Below are 6,000 nucleotides of genomic sequence, written 5' to 3'. Positions count from 1 at the left end.
TTTGGATGAAAAATGTTCCCGTTTTAAACAAGATATTTTGTCACATAAAGATGCTCGACTATGCATATAATTGATAGCATTCGAAAGAAAACACTCTGTGCCGTGTCCAGAAATACCAAGATATTCTCTGTGCGTGCCCTAGAACGTGAGCTTCAGGCAAAACCAAGATGAGATGGCATCCAGGAAATGACAAGGATTTTTGAGGCTCTGTTTTCCATTGTCTCCTTATATGGCTGTGAATGCGAGAGGAGTGAGTCAACCCTTTCTGTCGTTTCCCCAAGGTGTCTGCAGCATTGTGACGTATTTGTAGGCAGATCATTGGAAGATTGACCATAAGAGACCACATTTACCAGGTGTCCGCCCGGTGTCCTGCGCCGAAATTGGTGCGCAAAAGTCACCTGCCAGTATTTTTCCATGGGATACAGAGAGGAAAGCAAAATTCCACGAACTGCATTTACATTTACATTTAAGTCATTTGGCAGACGCTCTTATCCAGAGCGACTTACAAATTGGACCCAAGTGTCCGAATTGGAACATCGAAACATTGATGCAAATAACTATATACAAAATACAAAAAATTATTCAAACATACCCGGAAAATTTGAAGAAAAAAAAATGAATATTTCAAAAAATAACAAGGGTAATTATTTACACTCAATGTTCAATAATGTGAAGACCCTCTACACAATATTGTGCTGCTGATGCCATAGCCCATAGCAGTCTCTTTCTGCTGTGAAGCAGAGGGTCACTGAACAGGTGGTGCAGGCGACAGAGGATTTCTTGTGGCAAAGAGCACAACGAAGCCTCCTTACTGAGCCCCTTTTGCACTCATTCTTGCCTGCAATAAGGAATTTAAGCATGTGCACACCACTGGTTGAAGGAGCAGAAGGGACAGAGGTAGAGGGGAATGAAGGTGCTACAGTGGTCTTGCTGTAGCTTGCAAGCTCCTGGGTGAGCTGCTCCCTGAATGCTAGCTGTGAGATGGGATACTTGGAGTTCATGTCCAGCTGAGGACCTGGTGGCCTCTTTGGTCTGAAAATTGGAGGTGGTGGGGCCACATCCTCCTCCAGCACAGAGTGCCAACGACTCTCCTCCGCACTGCCAGCAGGTTCCACACTTCCCTTCCTCCGCTTCTTTGTCACCGGCTTCACACCTCTTGATGGCCGGGCGGGGGTAGGTGTGGGGCCGGAGACAGCAGGGGTCCGGCTGGATGGACCAGCTTCATTGGGGGATTTGCACCTTGGCAGCATGGGCTCCCAATCAGAATCGCTGGGATGATCAAAAAGTGGATAACTGCATATCAATGAAGAGATATGTGAAAAAACACCTTGAGGATTGATTCCAAACAACGTTTGCCATGTTTCGGTCGATATTATGTAGTTAATCCGGAAAAAGTTTTACGTTGTAGGTGACTGAATTTTCGGTTCGTTTCGGTAGCCAGACGCAATGTAGAAAACGGAACGATTTCTCCTACACACAGACGCTTTCAGGAAAAACTGCGCATTTGGTATGTAACTGAGAGTCTCCTCATTGAAAACATCAGAAGCTCTTCAAAGGTAAATGATTTTATTTATTTGGTTATCTGGTTTTTGTGAAAATGTTGCGTGCTAAATGCTTCTCAAAATGCTATGCTAGCTTTGCATACTCTTACACAAATTAGTCAATTTCTATGGTTCAAAAGCATATTTTGAAAATCTGAGATGACAGTGTTGTTAAGAAAAGGCTAAGCTTGAGAGCAGACGCATTATTTTCATTTTATTTGCGATTTTCAGAAATCGTTAACGTTGCGTTATGCTAATGAGCCTGAGGCTTTAGTCACAAACCCGGATCCGGGATGGGGAGTTTCAAGAAGTTAATCTGACGTCTAGAATTTGAGTTAGGTTTGGGGAAAACATTGATTGACGACCCCAATGCTAACAACCTTGTAAAAACAATCCGGTATAGTTGTTCTCGGTAATGGCCGGACAGAGCATGGCGAGAGGCTGGGAATGTGTTGTGTACCTCCAATCAAGCTGATTGGTAGTTTTCATCGACACTGGCGTCATATTTTCTTAGACATGATGGTAGGGAGAATTGAGTTTAATATTGTGCTTCAACCACTACATACTATAGTCTTACAAACTAGTGGGACTATAATGCATGCACAAGTGAAGCAGAAGCTTAAAATGGGGCCTGGTTTCACACAGACTGACACACACACTGAGACTCACAGGCTTAGAGACACACAGTCATTAAAATGAGAACTGTCAAGTCTCCTCTTGTAAACTGTGCTGCCTTCCTCAATCCCTCACTTCTCTGTCTCTCTGTATCTCTCTCTCTTTGCCTTCCTCTCTCTATCTCTCATTCACCTCTCTTTGTCCCTGTGTTGTGAGGATGGACACCGGAGACAGGAAGCAGGTACAGGGATGAATAACGGACATAAAACAGGACAGGAACAGCGTCTGGACAGGGGACAAAGTAACAACATCAATGCTGACACAGGGAACAAACAGAGGAACAGACAGATAAAGGGGAGGCAATCAAATAGTGATGGAGTTCAGGTGGGTCAAATGAGGCGCAGGTGCGCTTAACGAAGGGGACAGGTGCACGTAACGAAGGGAACAGGTGTGCGTAATGAAGGGGACAGGTGCGCATAATGAAGGGGACAGGTGTGTGTAATAAAGGGGACAGGTGAACATAACGAAGGGGACAGGTGGGCGTAATGAAGGGGACAGGTGGGCGTAATGAAGGGGACAGGTGGGCGTAATGAAGGGGACAGGTGCACGTAACGAAGGGGACAGATAGGCGTAATGAAGGGGACAGGTGCGCGTAATGAAGGGGACAGGTGTGTGTAATAAAGGGGACAGGTGAACATAACGAAGGGGACAGGTGTTTGTAATGAAGGGGGCAGGTGTGTGTAATGAAGGGGACAGGTGTGTGTAATGAAGGGGACAGGTGCATATAACGAAGGGGACAGTTGTGTGTAATGAAGGGGACAGGTGCCCGTAACGAAGGGGACAGGTTATTCTTCAAGCTCTGTCAAGTTGGTTGTTGATCGTTGCTAGACAGCCATTTTCAAGTCTCTTGATTTAAGTCAAAACTATAACTAGGCCACTCAGGAAAATTCACTGTCTTCTTGTCAAGCAACTCCAGTGTATATTTGGCCTTGTGTTTTAAGTTATTGTCCTGCTGAAAGGTGAATTCATCTCCCAGTGTCTGGTGGAAAGCAAACTGAACCAGGTTTTCCTCTAGGATTTTACCTGTGCTTATCTCCATTACGTTTCTATTTATCCTACAAAACTTCCCAGTCCTTAACGATTACAAGCATACCCATAACACGATGCAGCCACCACCATGGTTGAAAATATGAAGAGGTGGTCATTCGTATTCAGGGCAAAGTGAATTTCTTTGCCACAATTTCTGCAGTTTCGATTTAGTGGCTTTAATACCTTGCTAATGCATGTTTTGGAACATTTGTATTGTGTACAGGCTTCCTTCCTTTCACTCTGTCATTTAGGTTAGTATTGTAGAGAAACTACAATGGCGATCCATCCTCAGTTTTCTTCTATCAGAGCCATTCAACTCTGCAACTGTTTTATAGTCCCCATTGCCCTCTCTCCTCTCCGACAACTGAGTTAGGAAGGACACGTGTCTCTGTAGTGATCGGGAGTATTAATACAACATCCAAAGTGTAATTAATAATTTCACCGTGTTCAAAGGGATATTTAATGTCTACTTAAAAAAATAATAATGTTTTACCCCCACTACCATTAGGTGTCCTTCTCTGTGAAACATTTGAAAACCTCCCTGGTTCTTTATGGTTGAATCTGTGTTTGCAATTCACTGCTCGACTGTGGGGCTTTACAGATAATGTCCAGAGACGAGGTAGTCATTCAACAATCATGTTAAACACTATTACTGCACAAAGAGTGAATGCATGCAACTTATTGTGGGACCTGTTAAGCAAATATTGACTCCTGAACTTATTCAGGGCATGACAAAAGGGTTGAATAATTATTGACTTAAAACATTTCAGCATTTCATTTTTTTAATTAATTTGTAAAAATGTCTAAAAACATAATTCCACTTTGACATTATGGGGGTATTGTGTGTAGACCGGTGACACAACATTCAGGGGTGTGGAGACTTTCTGAAGGAAGCACAAACCCAAAGACACATTATGAACGAGATGCATCACTGGTCAGGACCTCAGTCGGGTTCTCAACTCATCGTTGAGAGTTAGAACCGTGGAATACACAAGGCGCAATGTCGCAATGTCGCAGTGTCGCAATGTCGCAATGTCGCAGTGTCGAAATGTCGCAATGTCGCAACGTCAATGTCGCAGTGTCGCAATGTCGCAATGTTGCAGTGTCGCAGTGTCGCAATGTCGAAATGTCGCAGTGTCGCAATGTCGCAACGTCGAAATGTCGCAATGTCGAAATGTCGCAATATTGAAATGTCGCAGTGTCGCAATGTCGCAATGTCGAAATGTCGCAGTGTCGCAATGTCGCAATGTCGCAACGTCGCAATGTCGCAATGTCGAAATGTCACAATGTCGAAATGTCACAATGTCGAAATGTCGCAATGTCAAAATGTCGCAATGTCGAAATGTCACAATGTCACAATGTCGAAATGTCACAATGTCGAAATGTCACAATGTCGAAATGTCACAATGTTGAAATGTCGCAATGTCAAAATGTCACAATGTCGAAATGTTTCTCTTGTCTTGTCAGTCCAGGGGACCTTGACCCCATCGTGAAATGTCACAATGTCACAATGTCGAAATGTCGCAATGTCCAAATGTCGCAATGTCGAAATGTCGCAATGTCGCAATGTCACAATGTCACAATGTCGTAATGTCGAAATGTCACAATGTCGTAATGTCGAAATGTCACAATGTCGCAATGTCGAAATGTCGCAATGTCGAAATGTCACAATGTCGAAATGTCACAATGTCGAAATGTCACAATGTTGAAATGTCGCAATGTCGAAATGTCACAATTTCGAAATGTCACAATGTCACAACGTCGTAATGTCGAAATGTCACAATGTCGAAATGTTTCTCTTGTCTTGTCAGTCCAGGGGACCTTGACCCCATCGTGTTATTCATTCTCACTCAGATATCAAACTAACATCACATGAGTCATGGCAAAATGTGGAGAATTGTAGGAAATGTGCTTTAAAAAAGCAACAAATGTCTCTCTGCCCCATGGCAAAATGAGTAGAATTGTAGGAAATGTGTTACTAAAATGCACTATTTTCTCTCCTCCCCGTGGCAAACGTGTAGAAGAGAGGCTGCCTGGATCTTAATTTAAAGACCCTTGCTCCCTTCGGTCTCAACGTAGACTTTGATCTGAAGCCATTCTTGTGATTATTGTGACTTTGGCTGATGTAGTCTAAATGAATTTATGATCGTATGCTATCCATTTGTTTTTTGTATATTGTTCTTTGTATGTCATTTTAATATTTGAGAATTAACCAATGATATTAGGCCACTCTTGGCCATGATTACAGACACCTGTGTGTGTCTTTTGACACTATATAAACGAGTCATTATGCCCAGTTGAAGACAGCTTGCCTGTCGACACGTTGGACATGACATTTTTGCATCTGAATTCTTAGTGTGGCTCTCCTTCATTTTCAAGTATTCTACTCCGCTAGCCAGGACCTCGCCTAAATAGGTGTGCGTTTCTTTTTTCCTCTAAAAAGGTGTACAACTGCCAAAAAAACACGATTTAAAACGGCAACAATTCCTCTTTGTCATATGGCAAAATGTGTAGAATTGACCTTATTAAAAGTACATTTTTCTCTCTGCCATTAAGAGGGTGATTACAATTATTATTTTTTGCCTGCATGGTGGTGGTGGGGCCCCCCAACCAAATATTGCTTAGGGCCCCAAAAAGACTAGAGCCATCCCTGCACTAGTGGAAATACACCAGTAAATGTTATTTGATTTGTTCTTTAATTCTTTGTGTTTTATTGTACTTGGGTTCCTTGAATGGCATCTGAAATTCAACACCC

At 42.9% G+C, this 6,000-nt stretch overlaps 1 protein-coding gene across 1 annotated transcript in view; it reads right to left on the bottom strand.

Moving 5' to 3' along the window:
- dclk1a (doublecortin-like kinase 1a) overlaps positions 1-6,000 on the bottom strand; it is a 187,658-nt gene that overhangs the window by 20,416 nt on the left and 161,242 nt on the right. The window lies entirely within an intron of this gene.

Source organism: Oncorhynchus masou, chromosome 8 (genome assembly GCF_036934945.1).
Source record: "Oncorhynchus masou masou isolate Uvic2021 chromosome 8, UVic_Omas_1.1, whole genome shotgun sequence".
Classification (NCBI taxonomy): domain Eukaryota; kingdom Metazoa; phylum Chordata; class Actinopteri; order Salmoniformes; family Salmonidae; genus Oncorhynchus; species Oncorhynchus masou.
The sequence above is the reverse complement of the archived record's forward strand: the minus strand, read 5'-3'. Positions and strand labels throughout refer to the sequence as shown.